The sequence below is a fragment of the Salmo trutta genome, chromosome 8, assembly GCF_901001165.1.
Source record: "Salmo trutta chromosome 8, fSalTru1.1, whole genome shotgun sequence".
Lineage (NCBI taxonomy): Eukaryota > Metazoa > Chordata > Actinopteri > Salmoniformes > Salmonidae > Salmo > Salmo trutta.
The window spans coordinates 6898017-6914939 of record NC_042964.1 but is presented as its reverse complement, the minus strand read 5'-3'; positions in this window follow the sequence as shown (position 1 = coordinate 6914939).

Sequence of the window (16923 nt, the reverse complement as noted above, 5' to 3'; positions counted from 1 at the left end):
GCCAGAATGGACAACAGATCTGGGACCTGCAGGCTACGTACTGTAACTACCACACCATACCACAATTTTATTTGGTGTGCTGATCTAGGATCAGTTTAACCTTTCAAATCAAATCAAATTTCATAGTGTTCCAGATCATAATCAATGAATTTACGTGGACAGGGGCGAGCGGATCCTACATTCAGAAAAAAAGGGTTCCAAAAGGGTTTTATTGCTTTCCCCATAGGAAAGGGTTTTACATGGTACCCAAAAAGGTTCTACCACGTGAAAAAAGTGTTCTACCTGGAACCAGAAAGGGTTCTTCAAAGGGTTCTCCTATGGGGACAGCCGAAGAACCCTTTTCGATTCTAGATAGCACTTTTTTTTTAAGGGTTTAGACCAGCACTCCTACTCTGAGATGCCTTATGAATACGTGTCCAGGAGCTCATAGAATTACCTCCTTGAGCCATGGGAATAAAGTAATTTCACTCAGAGGCCTGACCATGCACTCTGGTCTCTAAATGGAAAGCCTGCAGCTCTCCCATTGGTCAATGGACCACTGTGGACTGAGCATTCCACTCGGTGTAAGTTTGAGATGCTTAGTGGCAAACTGCACCACCACTACCACCACCTCCACCACCACCACCACCTCCACCACCACCTCCTCCACCACCTCCACCACCACCTCCACCACCTCCACCACCACCTCCACCACCACCACCACCTCCACCACCACCACCACCACCACCACCTCCACCACCACCACCACCTCCACCACCACCCCCACCACCTTCCACCACCACCACCACCACCACCATTTATCTCACCTGTGATAAGTTGCAAGTCCCTACAGCATAAAAAGTTGCCATTCAACCAATTTTGAAAAGAGAAAACAAGACATTCTGCTCCATTGTAAAGTGCGAAGGTGTCAATATATCAGAGCGCAACTGTTATGGCATAACACCATTGTTAGCCATGACAATTGAAAGCCGTGATTCAAAAAAACATTGAGGCGTCATGTTTTGCACAATGAAAATGTACTCTATATTGCTGTTGAAGACTTGTTCTTCCACAAAAAAAAAAAATCTGGTAACACTTTCTATGAAACCCGTATTCATAATGTGTTACGCTAAATATAATCATAACATAGTTCTTCATAATTACGGGTCACCTTTTTCCTCAAGGATCATGCAGCGTTATAATGACCGTCAGTCCGTGTGATGTTTTTCTTCCGTTTTTGTCAATGAGCAACAACTCATTATTATTGCATCACAATCTTTGCTATGGTGTGTTATAGTATACTTACTTTAGGTAAAGTTATGAAATGCCTATGACAGACATACGTCATACACCCACAAGCTGTCGCTATTGCTATAGCTCTGAATGGAGTGACAGGTAGTGGGATCCACTCTAGCTGCTACGTGTACACATACAATGTTGATCCAAACATTTTATTCTCAACTTCTATGACCAGCTTGTTAGCTAGCTAACACTTGAGTCAAGTTGAGAATAAAGGTTTGGATTAATATTGTATGTACACATAGCTAGCTCACCATCACAGGAGAATCACATGGTATTTTGAGACCTGTAATTATGAAGCACTATGTTGCTGTACATTGTAAGTGATTATGATTATACTTATAATCCATTAGGAGTATTGGAATATAATATAACGTTATTACTCGTTGTGAGTACGAGTATACTGCATTATGAATATGGGTTTCATAGAAAGTGTTACAGAGTATCTGTGTGCTGTCACCCATATGCTCTCTGTCTCATTCCAGTACACTGACCACAGCAAATCATAGTGTTAAAACACAGTTCACATCCAGGTATCCCATTGCGTTGCGTTTCCACGCTCTCTCATTTTGCATCCAATACATTTTCTCTCCATTCTTCTTCTTCACAGCCTGCGTCTGTTTCACCTGTCTCTCTGTCCCTGAGTGATCAAATAAATAGAGAGAGAGAGAGAGCGAGAGAGAGAGGGAGAGAGGAAGAGGATGAGTGAGAGAGAGAGAGAGTGAGCTAGTGAGACAAAGAGAGGATGAGAGAGAGCGGGAGAGGAAGTGAGTAAGAGAGAAAGACCGAGATACAGGATGAGAGACAGAGAAAGGAAAGATAGGGGAAGAGAAAGAGAAATAGGCAGAAACAGAGAGAGACAGAGTGAGAGGAAGAGATAGACAGAGGCAGATAGAGACAGAGTGAGAGAAAGAGAGAGACAGAGACATAGAAAGTAAAAAGCCATTATTAGAGTCATTCTGCATTTTGGGGCAATGCTGGAAATGGGAATTGCGCGACCTGCTGCTGACCGATAGGAGCTCTTTCAAGCAAATAAATAAACAGAAAATAAATAGATAACTGCAGTTTTTAAATTAAAACAATCAATCAAAGAAAGAATGTGAGGGAGAGAGTGAGGGAGAGAGAGGGAAACTGGGTGAGTGCAGAATGTCCCCATTATGATGGTGACAGGGGTATTATTTCTGTCTGGGGGAAATACAGGGGTATAGCTCAGCCGTGTTTGTGTGTGTGTGTGTGTGTGTGTGTGTGTGTGTGTGAGTATATACGTGTGTGCGCGTGTGTGAGAGAGAGAGGGGTGGTGGTGGAATATGAAAGTAGTCTACTCAGACCGAGCCTAACCATTATCCCCCAGACCACCAAGTCCACTGAACGTAACATACTTGGGTTCAAAAAGTATTTGTTCTCTTTCCAAATACTTTGGCGGTTTGATAGAGCCTAACTTTAGTGCTCAGATGGGAGGGGTTTGCACTTTTGAGATTATTCCCTTGCGCGAGGCAGGCAAAGTCAAACACTCGCAGCTAAAGCAAAGAAAACAAATACTACACAACGGATGGAACACAAGTTCCAAGAGGGCAATTGATTTTACCCGTGCACTGAATGTAGTTATACACCAGTACTACAGTTTAGAACATTATAAACAACATTTAGGCCTATTGTATTGACTTATTTGTAGTGTTCTACTGTATGTCTACTACATAGACAATATATATCAATTATGTCAATTATATATCTATGGTATACTACATAGACTATATATCAGTTCTATATCTATGGTATACTAGACTATATATCAGTTCTATATCTATGGCACAGTAGACCATACATCAGTGCTATATATACCAGACAATATATCAGTTCCATATCTATGGTATACTACATAGTGTCACACCCTGATCTGTTTCACCTGTCTTGTGCTTGTCCCCCCCCCCCCCCCCACCAGGTGTCTCTTATTTAAAAATGTTTTATTTAACCTTTATTTAACTAGGCAAGCCAGTTAAGAACAAATTATTATTTACAATGACAGCCTAGGAACAGTGGGTTAACTGCCTTGTTCAAGGGCAGAATGACAGATTTGTACCTTGTCAGCTCAGGGATTCAATCTAGCAAACTTTCGGTTACTGACCCAATGTTCTAACCACTAGGCTACCTTTTCCCCATCATCCTGTGTATTTATACCTTCGTTTTCTGTTTATCTGTGGCCAGTTCGTCTTGTCTCGTCAAGTCGTCCCAGCATGTTTTCCGTGTGTTACCTTCTCTCTAGTTTTGTTTTATAGTCTTCCCAATTCCGACCTTTCTGCCTGCCCTGACCCTTAGCCTGCCTGCCGTTCTGTCACTTGTTGACTCTGCCTTGGATTACGAACCTCTGCTTACCCTCGACCTGTCCTTTTTGCCTGACCCTTTGTGATAATACATTTTCTGAGAACCGAACCAACCGCCTCCTCAGTCTGCATCTGGGTCATATCCTGAGTCGTGATAGTACGAACTTGACATGACTGACCCAGCAGACTCAGACCAGCTCCACAGACTGCTCCCTGCAAGGAGACATCATTCCAAGACACAAGGAGTTACTTCAGAACCTTATGGAGGGACTCCATACATTGGAGGAACGCCATGACAATATGTTCAACTCATTACTGGAGCAAGACACAACAGAAACCTCCTGGGTTCTCAATAACCTCCATACAAGCGATGCTTCTTCCCCGCTTTCCTCCTCCGGAGCACTATGTTGGAGATCCTGGAACCTGCCGGGGGTTTCTCTCCCAGTGCACCCTCATTTTTGAGCTACAGCCCTCTTCGTTTCCTTCGGATCGGTCAAAGATAGCATATCTTATAACGCTGATGTTTAAAAGGGCGCTTCCTTGGGCTGGGGCGGTGTGGGATCAACAATCCACCGATTGCCTTAGTCTGGAGGATTTTGTGGCAGAGGAAAGGAAGGTGTTCGATTCCCTGGTGTCCGGGAGAGAGGTTGCTCAGAAGCTACTTCGTCTGCGTCAAGATTTCCGCAGTGTGGCAGACTACACAGTAGACATTCGCACGCTGGTTGCTGAGAGTGCCTGGAACCTTGAGTCCCTGTTCGACACCTTCCTTCATGGATTATTGGAGGAAATGACAGATTAATTCACAGCCCGGGAGTTACCCAGGGACCTTGACTCCCTCATAGCCTTGACTATAAGGATCGATGGGCGCCTACGGGAACGCAGGAGGAAGAAGAGGTCTGTTCTCAGCCACAATTGCTCGTCCACGGTTTCTCCCTCGCCTCGGAAAGAAACCCTGAAGTCTCCGACGCCTGCATTCCTGAGAGAATCCGAAATCACCCGAGCCCCCACGGGGGTCATTGGGGAATGGCGACTCGTCTCCTCCTGAGCCCATGCAACTGGGCAGGGCTACTTTGTCTCGTGAACGTTTCGCAGGCTGAGTTGCCTGTATTGTGATAATACAGGACATTACATATCCACCTGTCCCTTAAAAAGGTACGAATACACTGGAGGGACATACGGGGAGTCTCCAAACTCCTACTTCTCATACTCCTCTCCACGCTATCCTGCTGTGGAGTGACCGGTCAAAATCTCACTGGGTGCTCATTGATTCTGGGGCTGACAAGAGCTTCATGGACGCTACCCTGGTATCTGAGCTGGGTATCTCTACTCAACTCCTTTCCACCCCCAAGGACGGCAGACCTTTGGACGGACGCTCCATTGGCAGGGTCACTGACAGTAAAGTTCCAATAACCTGCGAGTGTCGGGAAATCACAGTGAGTTGACACAGTTTCTACTAATGGAAGGTCCTCATACACCTGTGATATCTGGATTTTCATAGTGCCAGATGCACAACCCCCGATCGACTGTGCTACTGGTTCTATCCTGTTTTGGAGCCCGTTCTGCCACACACATTGCATTAAGGCGGTGCAGCCTGCCCTGGGACGTCCTTCTGTGGGCTTGGGAAAAGCCTTGGATCTCCCCGCCGTTCCCGTGTAGTACCAGAGTCTTCGAGAGCTTTTCAACAAGGCTCGCACCACATCCCTTCCTCCACATCGACCCTACGATTGCGCTATTAACCTCTCTGGGCTAAGTGGGACGTTTACGTCCCACCTCAGTCAACAGCCAGTGGAATCCCAAATACCTTAGAAATGCTATTACTTCAATTTCTCAAACATATGACTATTTTACACCATTTGAAAGATAAGACTCTCCTTTATCTAACCACACTGTCCGATTTCAAAAAGGCTTTACAACGAAAGCAAAACATTAGATTATGTCAGCAGAGTACCCAGCCAGAAATAATCAGACACCCATTTTTCAAGCTAGCATATAATGTCACAAAAACCAAAACCACAGCTAAATGCAGCACTAACCTTTGATGATCTTCATCAGATGACACTCGTAGGACATTATGTTATACAATACATGCATGTTTTGTTCAATCAAGTTCATATTTATATCAAAAACAGCTTTTTACATTAGCATGTGACTAGCATGTGACTAGCATTCCCACCGAACACTTCCGGTGAATTTACTAAATTACTCACGATAAACGTTCACAAAAAACATAACAATTATTTTAAGAATTATAGATACAGAACTCCTTTATGCAATCGCGGTGTCCGATTTTAAAATAGCTTTTCGGTGAAAGCACATTTTGCAATATTCTGAGTAGATAGCCCGGCCATCACAGGCTAGCTATTTTGACACCCACCAAGTTTGGTACTCACCAAACTCAGATTTACTATAAGAAAAATTGGATTGCCTTTGCTGTTCTTCGTCAGAATGCACTCCCAGGACTTCTACTTCAATACAAATATTGGTTTGGTTCCAAATAATCCATAGTTATATCCAAATAGCGGCGTTTTGTTCGTGCGTTCAAGACACTATCCGAAGGGTGACACGCCCGGCACGTATCGTGACAAAGAATTTCAAAATATTCCATTACCGTACTTCGAAGAATGTCAAACGCTGTTTAAAATCCATTTTTATGCGATTTCTCTCGTAAAATAGCGATAATATTCCGACCGGGAGAAGTTATTTTCGTTCAAGACTCAAAGAAGAAAATTTACTTTTCATGTGCCTGCGCGCACCCGTCTCATTGTTCTCAGATCGACCACTTACCAAATGCGCTACTGTTTTTCAGCCAGTAACTGCAGTCATGATTCAACGTTCTGGCACCTTCTGAGAGCCTATGGAAGCCTTAGAAAATGTCACGTTACAGCAGATATCCTTTGTTTTGGATAGAGATGACAAAGAAGGCCAATAAATGGTCAGAGAGGGCGCTTCCTGTTTGGAATCTTCTCAGGTTTTGGCCTGCCATATGAGTTCTGTTATACTCACAGACACCATTCAAACAGTTTTAGAAACTTTAGGGTGTTTTCTATCCAATCAAACAATATATGCATATTCTAGTTCCTGGGCAGGAGTAGTAACCAGATTAAATCGGGTACGTTTTTTATCCGGCCGTACAAATACTGCCCCCTATCCCCAACAGGTTAACCTCCTCCTGGCACCACACCACCTCGGGGACAGCTTTATTCCCTGTCTGGCCCGGAGACCAAGACCATGGAGGTATACATTGAGGAGGACTCTCTAGCTGCCAGGATCATGTGTCCTTCTGCCTCTCCTGCATGGTTCTTCTTCATGGGAAAGAAGGACAAACCCTGCACCCGTGTATCGACTACCGAGACATTGACATCTCAGTAAACAATTGTTACCTGCTACCACTCCTCGGCTTTCGAGCCTCTGCAGGGGACTACCATCTTTTCGAAATTGGACCTTTGGAACGCCTGCCACCTGGTTCAGATACGAGAAGGATACGAGTGGAAGACAAGCTTCAACACGGCTAGCGGACACTACAAGTAACTGATTGTGTTGTTTGGTCTGACCAACGCTCCCGCAGTGTTCCAGGCCCTGGTCAAAGATGAGCTCCGTGACAGTACGGGAAAAAAAATGTACGAAATGTATGCATTCACTACTGTAAGTCGCTCTGGATAAGAGCGTCTGTTAAATGACATAAATGTCAAATGTAATGTTGAACCGGTTTGTGTTTGTCTATCTCGATGACATCCTTGTCTGTTCCTGGTTGGCTCAAGAGCATGTTCTCCATGTCCGACAAGTCCTCCAGCGCCTCCTGGAGAACCAGCTGTTTGTTAAAGCTAAGAAATGTGAGTTCCATCGTTCCACTATCTCCTTTCTAGGATACGTCATCGCTGTAGGGAACATTCAGATGTATGCTGACACAGTGATAGTGGTGGTTGATTGGCCCCAACCCACATCCAAAGTGCAGCTGCAACGTTTCCTGGGATTTGCTAATTTCTACCGCCACTTTATTCAGGGGTACAGCACCCTGGTCTCCCCCCTCTCTTCACTCACCTCTCCAAAGGTTACGTTCATGTGATCCCCTGCTGCTGACCGGGAGTGTCTGGATCTGAAGCACCGTTTCACCACAGCCCCCATCCTAATCCATCCAGAACTGTCCCATCAGTTTGTGGTGGAGGTTGACGCCTCGGACATTGGAGTTGGGGTCTCCCTGTCCCAGCGTTCTGCCCAGGACCAAAGCTGCATCCCTGCGCTTCTCTCTCCCATTGTCTCAATACTGCTGAGATGAATTATGACGTGGGAAATCAGGAACGTCTGGCAGTCAAGATGGCACTGGAGGAGTGGAGGCACTGACTTGAAGGGGAGGAACATCCATTCTTAGTGTGGACTGACCACAATAATTTGGAATATCTCTGCACCGTCATGTGCCTCAACTCAAGGCAGGATCGTTGTGCTCTGATATTCACTTGATTCAATTTTACCATCGCCTACCGCCCCCGGTCCAAGAATGTGAAGCCTGACGCCCTCTCCTGCCTGTATAGTTCCGCTGCTACACCATCTGACCCTGAGACCATCCCTCCTACTTCCTGTCTATCAGCTACACTAGTCAGGGGTACCGGATGTTGGGACGAACTGGATATTCATCCCAGAGTTGGCCCGGTCCACGGTCCTGTAATGGGCCCAACCCTCTAAACTCACCTGTTATCCTGGCTCCCGTTTTCATCTTCCAAAGTTTTTGGTGAACCACCAAAGTTCCGGACGTCTCCACATTCGCCACTGCCTGTGTGCGCACAGAACAAAACTCCGCAGCAAGCTTCGGCTGGCCTCCTTCAACTGCTTCCTGTTCCTCATTGCCCCTGGTCCCATGTATACCTGGACTAATGTCACTGGTCTCCCTTCGCCAAATGGCAACAACACCATCCATACTGTGTTGGATAGATTTTCCAAATATGCACATTTCATTCCCCTTCCCAAGTTACCCTCAGCCAAGGAGAAGGCCCAGCGTATGGTACAGCATATCTTCCGGATCCATGGACTTATGGTCCACATGGTCTCCGATCGGGGTCCTCAGTTCTCGTCCATGTTCTGGAAGGCATTCTGCACCCTCATTGGGTCATCAGCCAGCCTGTAATCTGGGTTTCATCACCAGTCTAATGGCCAATCAGAGAGAGCCAATCAGGACCTAGAGACTAATCTTCGCTGCTTCGTCTCTGCCAATCCCACCACCTGGAGCCAGCAACTTTTGTGGGTGGGGTACACCCGCAACTCCCTTCACTGCTCGGCTAATGGACTCTCGCCCTTTGAGTGTTCCTTGGGTTAACAGCGCCCGCTCTTTCCTGAGCAAGAGGAAGAGGTCAGCATACCCTCGGCCCAGATGTTCATCAGCCGCTGTCGTCGTCCTTGGAAGAGAGCCCGGTCCGCTCTTCTTAAGACCACCTCCAGGTATTGGCAACAGGAGGATCGCCACCGGACCTGGGGCAGATGGTATGGCTGTCCACCCGTGATTTGCTCCTCCGGGTGGAGTCTCAAAAACTTTCCCGCCATTTCATTTTTCCATTCCCCATCTCTAAAGTCCTTAGCCCCTCTCCTGTTCGTCTTCTGTTTCCCCGTACCCTCAGTATATATCCCACTTTCCATGTTCCTATAATTAAAACTTTGTCTCAGAGCCTTTCGTCTCCTGTTTCCAGGGGTCAACTTGTCTCGTCAAGTCGTCCCAGCATGTTTTTCATGTGTTACCTTCTCTCTAGTTTTGTTTTCTGGTCATCCCGGTTCCGACCTTTCTGCCTGCCCTGACCGTGAGCCTGCCTGCTGTTCTGTTCCTTGTTGACTCTGCCTTGGATTACGAGCATCTGCTGGCCCTCAACCTGTTCTTTTTGCCTGACCCTTTTTGCCTGACCCTTTGTGATAAGAAATATTCTGAGAACCGAACCATCCGCCTCATGTGTCTGCATCTGGGTCATATCCTGAGTCGTGATACATAGACTATATATCAGTTCTATATCTATGGTATACTAGACTGTATATCAGTTCTATATCTATGGTATACTAGACTATATATCAGTTCTATATCTATGGTATACTACATAGACGATATATCAGTTCTATATCGATGGTATACTACATAAACTATATATCAGTTCTATATCTATGGTATACTACATTTCATAATCACAGTCAGGCCATTTTCTCACTTTATGACCAGTGGCTATATAAGTTACCCTGGCTGAGAGAAGGCTCTATTTGACTCTGTATTTCAATACAAACTAATTGAGATGTGGTGCCAGAGTGATTTGCATGGTCTACCGTAGTAGGAGACCCAGGACGCAGTCATGTGGAAGGGGGAAGTAACATCCACTGATCACTATCACACATACTACACAGTACACCCACAGTACCATCTGCACTCAATACTGCCTATACAAAGACGTACCTTATGTGAGCTGATGAGTACACTGTTGTGCAATATCTAACAAGACAAATTAAATTGTATTTGTCATATGCTCCGAATACAACAGGTGTACCTTACAGTGAAATGCTTATTTACAAGCCCTTAACCAACAAAGCAGCTAACAAATATTTACTAAATTAACTAAAGTAATTTTTTTAAATCAAAATCAAAAAGTATCACAAGAAAATTGCATAACAATAACGATTCATTTTCTTGTGTTACTTTTTGATTTTGATTACTTTTTTTTAAACAATAGCGAGCCAATGTGCAGGGGTAAAGGTCAGTAGAAGTCATTTGTAAAAACAAAAGGGGGAGGGGGGGTCAGTGTAAATAGTCCGGCTGGCCATTTGATTAATTGTTCAGTAGTCTTGTGGATTGGGGGTAGAAGCTGTTAAGCGGCATTTTGGTCCTAGATTTAGCGCTCTGGTACCGCTTGCCTTGTGATAGCAGAGAGAACAGTCTATGACTTGGGTGACTGGAGTTTTTTCAATTTTTTTGGCCTTCCTCTGACACCGCCTAGTATATAGGTCCTGGATGTCAGGAAGCTTGGCCCTCGTGATGTACTGGGCAGTACGCAATACCCTCTATAGCGCCTTACAGTCAGATGCCAAGCAGTTGCCATACCAGCCAGTGATGCAACCAGTCAGGATGCTCCCGATGGTGCAGCTGTATAGCTTTTTGAGTATCTGGGGACCCATGCCAAATCTTTTCAATCTCCTGAGGGGGAAAAGGTTTTATCTTGCCCTCTTCACAACTGTCTTGGTGTGTATGGACCATGATAGTTGGTTGGTGATGTGAACACCAAGGAACTTGACTCTTTCGACCTTCTACTCTTCAGCCCCGTCGATGTTAATGGGGGCCTATTCAGCCCTCCTGTTCCTGTAGTCCATGATCAGCTCCTTTGTCTTGCTCACATTGAAGGAGAGGTTGTTGTCCTAGCACCACACAGTCAGGTCTCTGACCTCCTCCCTATAGGCTGTCTCACCGTTGTCGGTGATCAGGCCTACCACTGTCGTGTCGTCAGCAAACTTAATGATGGTGTCGGAGTCGTGCTTGGCCACGCAGTCATGGGTGAACAGGGAGTATAGGAGGGGTCTAAGCACGCACTGCTAAGGGGCCCCAGTGTTGAGGATCAGCGTGGCAGATGTGTTGTTGCCTACCCTTACCACCTGGGGATGGCCTGTCAGAAAGTCCAGAATCCAGTTGCAGACGGGGGTGTTTAGTCCCAGGGTCCTTAGCTTAGTGATGAGCTTTGTGGGCATGGTGTTGAACGCTGAGCTGTAGTCAATAAATAGCATTCTCACATAGGTGTTCCTTTTGTCCAGGTGGGAAAGGGCAGTGTGGAGTGCGATTGAGATCGTGTCATCTGTGGCGATGACGCAATGTGATAGTTTTGATGGAGAAGCTGTTTTTATCTGCCTTCTGTCCTTTCCAAAACACTGTGAGAATGAGTGTAATGAAGGTTATATTCAGTTTGAACGTTTGCTTTTAATGAAGAGGCACATTCCAGCAAACAACAAATTACCATATTTAGTTGAAGTCTACTGTCTCTCTGTCTGTCTGTCTTTCTGTCTGTCTGTCTATCTCTCTCTCTCTCTCTTTCTCTGTCTCTCTCTCTCGTTCTCTCTGTTTCTCTCTCTTTCTGTGTATCTCTCTCCCTCCCTCTCTCTCTATCCCCCTTCTCTCTTTTTATCTCCCTCCCTTTATCTCTAAGGGTATTGTCAGCAATAATCATATGCCCATAGAATTGAATTCCACTGTTTGCCCTAAAACTGTCTGCTTAGGAAGAAGCTCAATGTGGGTAGCCCACTCAGTGCCATTTGCTCAAATGTAAATGTCACTGATATGTCTAACTCGGACCAGCCTCTCAGAATAGCACTAAAAGCAAACATGCAACGCAGAAAAGGACAAAACATAGCCCATATTAACATACAGTGCATTCAGAAAGTATTCAGACCCCTTGCTGTGGCGATGTTTTTCAGTGGCAGGGACTGGGAGACTAGTCAGGATCAAGAGAGAGATGAACGGAGCAAAGCACAGAGAGATCCTTGATGAAAACATGCTCCAGAGCGCTCAGGACCTCAGACGGGGGTGAAGGTTCACCTTGCAACAGGACAATGTCCCTAAGCACACATTCAAGACAACGCAGGAGTGGTTTCGCGACAAGTCTCTGAATGTCCTTGAGTGGCCCAGACAGATTCTGGACTTGAACCCGATCGAACATCTCTGGACAGACCTGAAAATAACTGTGCAGCAACGCTCCCCATCCAACCTGACAGAGCTTGAGAGGATCTGCAGAGAAGAATGTGAGAAACTCCTCAAATACAGGTGTGCCAAGCTTGCAGCGTCAAAGTCAAGAACACTCAAGGCTTTAATTGCTGCCATAGGTGCTTCAACAAAGTACTGTTTAATGGGTCTGAATACTTATGTAAATGTAATAATTCCGTTTTTTTAATTCATGAATTAGCAAACATTTCTTAAAAACAGTTTTGATTTGTCAATATGGGGTATTGTGTCTAGATTGATGAGGGGAAAAAACAATCTAATCCATTTTAGAATAAGGCTGTAATGTAACAAAAAGTGGAAAAAGTCAAGGGGTATGAATACTTTCCAAGGCACTGTATGTAGCCTGAGAAAACAAAACAAAATTCATGATATTGACAATTTACTAACATCAGAAAACATTTATATTCTGTCCATATCTGAAACCCACTTAGGTAATTCATTAGATGATGCAGTAGTAGATATACGGGGTTATATAATATACAGGTAAGATAGAAATGCAAATGGTAATAATAGCCGTGTCATTTTCTCACTTTATGAACAGTGGCTTCATAAGTCACCCTGGCTGAGTGAAGACTCTATTTGACTCTGTATTTCAATACAAACAAATTGAGATGTGGTGCCAGAGTGATTTGCATGGTCTACCGTAGTAGGAGACCCAGGATGCAGTCATGTGGAAGGGGGAAGTAACATCCACTGATCATTATCACACATACTACACAGTACACCCACAGTACCATCTGCACTCAATACTGCCTATACAAAGATGTACTTTATGTGAGCTGATGAGTACACTGTTGTGCAGTAGGTAACAAGACTGTAGTTTTGATAGAGATGCTGCTTGTATGTGCCTTCTGTCCTTTCCAAAACACTGTGAGAACGAGTTTAATAAAGGTTCCATTCACTCCCCCTCCCTCCTTCCCTCCCTCTCCCTCTTCATTTCTCTCTCCCCTCCCTCCTCATCTCTCTCTCCCTCTCCCTCCTTCCCTCCCTCTTCATCTCTCTCTCCCGCTCCCTCCTTCCCTCCCTCTTCATCTCTCTCTCCCCCTCCCTCCTTCCCTCCCTCTTCATCTCTCTCTCCCGCTCCCTCCTTCCCTCCCTCTTCATCTCTCTCTCCCCCTCCCTCCTTCCCTCCCTCTCCCTCTTCATCTCTCTCCCGCTCTCATTGTCCCCATCACTGATCCATCACTGATGCATATTGTGTATGAGAGGGCTGAAGCCCAGGCCTGTCTAATTGCTATCATTTTTAGTAAAGTGCAAGTTGTTATTCTACCCAGGGATTGGGGATGCACATCAATATACACCAACGTTTATTGAATGTCAAAGGCCACTGGGCGCCTGATTGATTTTGACCTCTTTTCTAGAATGTTAGAATCTGATGTGTTGTCATACAACGGCAATTTTAAAAAGCTATTGGACTACTGGAATACTAACCATCACTCAGAGGGGAAAGATGCGGAAATTAAGATTAATGATATTTTTAGGAAGTCTGCCATAACCTATGAAGATATTATGTGGGATATATTTTAAAAGGGTGAAACGGAAATGTCATCGATTAGAAAGCAATAATTAATAGATCTTAGACCGAACAATGGTGAAAGGGCAATGCACCATTTTCTGTCCTGAGTTTGTCTGCTCAAGTACTTAATGCAAAAGAGCTTGTGTGGATTGTTGCAATGAACAATTAACCCTTTAAATGAATAAAACATAAATATTTGTGTTTTCATTCTTCCTGTTGTTCATGGTTAATATGGGTGGTTCTTGTGGAAACATAGTATATTCAGCACCTGAATAACTTCATGTTTGTCTGACAAAGACATTAGTAGGTGTCTTTGTAGCTGTTTTAAGTTGTTTAGTAGCCATATCAGCAACATAGTAGTTAATCAAGGCGCCTGTGGTCCATCTGTGACTGCTGAGGCCTCCTGAACTCAGACATGGGTATTATTACTACTGGACAGTAAGTATAACAGACCATCAAGGCAGAGCCAAGTCTCCCTCTGTCCTTATCCCAGGTAAGGGAGGCTTCGCTGGGGAAGGCGGAGTGGAGAGCTGGCTATACTCTTCCAGTGTAATAAAACACAAACCATTATACTTTGAAGAGTAGGATGAAAATAGACACAAAGCCTTTAATCTTTCTCTCTCGATCTCTCTCTCTCTCTCGCTCTCTCTCTCTCTCTATCATGCGGGGGAGGAATGAATGTCTTGGGATGACGGTATGGGATTTGATAACCCATATCTACTCTCGCTCTCTCTCTTTGCCTATGTGTGACATAACTGGTTTCTGTTCGCTGTTGTTTGCTAAAGTGACACATTTTGCATGCGATCCATCAACTATTTTCCGGTTGGGGCTGCTAGGGAGCCTTTGGCCATGTTATATGGACTCATTGCAATAGCCACAGTGTGGCGAGTCCCACCACATCCAATCTGTCTACCACATAAACTACTGAGGTGATAGGCAAAGCCTGGTTTAGTATCTGTCTAACACATAAACTGCAGAGGTGATAACCAAAGCCTGGTTTAGTATCTGTCTACCACATAAACTGTTGAGGCGATAGCCAAATCTTTGTTTAGTATTCACCAGAGTGTGCTTTAAATAATGGATCCATGAGAGGAATAGTTAAAGCAGGCACATATACTTATGACCACAAAATCAACAACAACAACAAGCAGGATAGGATGTAAACATAAGAAGATACAATACAAAACAAAACCTACTGTGTGATTATCTGAATATATCTGAGTATATATGAGTATATCTGAGTATATAAAATTGTATTTGTTATTATATGTCTGTATATCTGAGTGCATCTGAGTAAATATGTGTATATCTGAATATACCTGAGTATTACTGAGTACATTTTATATATCTGTCAATCTGAGTATATATGAGTATAGTTGTGTATATATGAGTATAAATGAGTATATCAGAGTGTATCTGAGTATATCTGAGCATATCTGAGTATATATATGTATATTTGTGTATATCTTAGTATAACTGTGTTTATCTGAGTATATACGAGTATATCTGTTTATATTTGAGTATATCTGTGTATATCTGAGAATATATGTGTATATCTGAGTATATCTTTGTATATCTGTGTATATGTGAGTATATCGGTGTATATGTGAATATATCTGTGTATCTCATTATATATATCACTATATATGAGTGGATCTGAGTATATGTGTACATCTGATAATATCTGAGTACATCTGAGTACATCTGTGTACATCTGAGTATATTTGAGTATTTCTGTGTTTATCTAAGGACGCAGGCATAGCCAGGCACATCCAGGCACAGACAGACACACAGGCACAGAAAGGCACAGAAAGGCGCGTAGGCACAGCCAGGCGCAGAAAGGCACAGAAAGGCTCGTAGGCACAGCCAGGCGCAGAAAGGCACAGAAAGGCTCGTAGGCACAGCCAGGCACAGAAAGGCATGGAAAGGCATGGAAAGGCATGGAAAGGCACATAGTCACAGCCAGGCACAGAAAGGTAGAGGCTCTTGGCCAGTCTTCCAATTCTTGCCATGATGCTCCTGTACTGCCCAGGTCTGAGTGATGGAACCTGGGGAGAACAGGCCATGGCTGGGGTGGCTGGGGTGTCTGATTATCTTCTTGGCCTTCCTGCGACACCTGGTGTTGTAGGTGTCCTGGAGGAAAGACGATGTGCACCCAATGGTGCGCTCGGCTGAGCGTATCACCCTCTGTAGAGCCTTGCGGTCCGCGGCGGTGGAGTTGCATTTACATTTACATTACATTTAAGTCATTTAGCAGACGCTCTTATCCAGAGCGACTTACAAATTGGTGCATTCACCTATAATATCCAGTAGAACAACCACTTTACAATAGTGCATCTAAATCTTTTAAAGGGGGGGGGGGTTAGAAGGATTACTTTATCCTATCCCAGGTATTCCTTAAAGAGGTGGGGTTTCAGGTGTCTCCGGAAGGTGGTGATTGACTCCGCTGTCCTGGCATCGTGAGGGAGCTTGTTCCACCATTGGGGTGCCAGAGCGGCAAACAGTTTTGACTGGGCTGAGCGGGAACTGTGCTTCCTCAGAGGTAGGGAGGCGAGCAGGCCAGAGGTGGATGAACGCAGTGCCCTTGTTTGGGTGTAGGGCCTGATCAGAGCCTGAAGGTACGGAGGTGCCGTTCCCCTCACAGCTCCGTAGGCAAGCACCATGGTCTTGTAGCGGATGCGAGCTTCAACTGGAAGCCAGTGGAGAGAGCGGAGGAGCGGGGTGACGTGAGAGAACTTGGGAAGGTTGAACACCAGACGGGCTGCGGCGTTCTGGATGAGTTGTAGGGGTTTGATGGCACAGGCAGGGAGCCCAGCCAACAGCGAGTTGCAGTAATCCAGACGGGAGATGACAAGTGCCTGGATTAGGACCTGCGCCGCTTCCTGTGTGAGGCAGGGTCGTACTCTGCGAATGTTGTAGAGCATGAACCTACAGGATCGGGTCACCGCCTTGATGTTAGTGGAGAACGACAGGGTGTTGTCCAGGATCACGCCAAGGTTCTTAGCACTCTGGGAGGAGGACACAAGGGAGTTGTCAACCGTGATGGCGAGATCATGGAACGGGCAGTCCTTCCCCGGGAGGAAGAGCAGCTC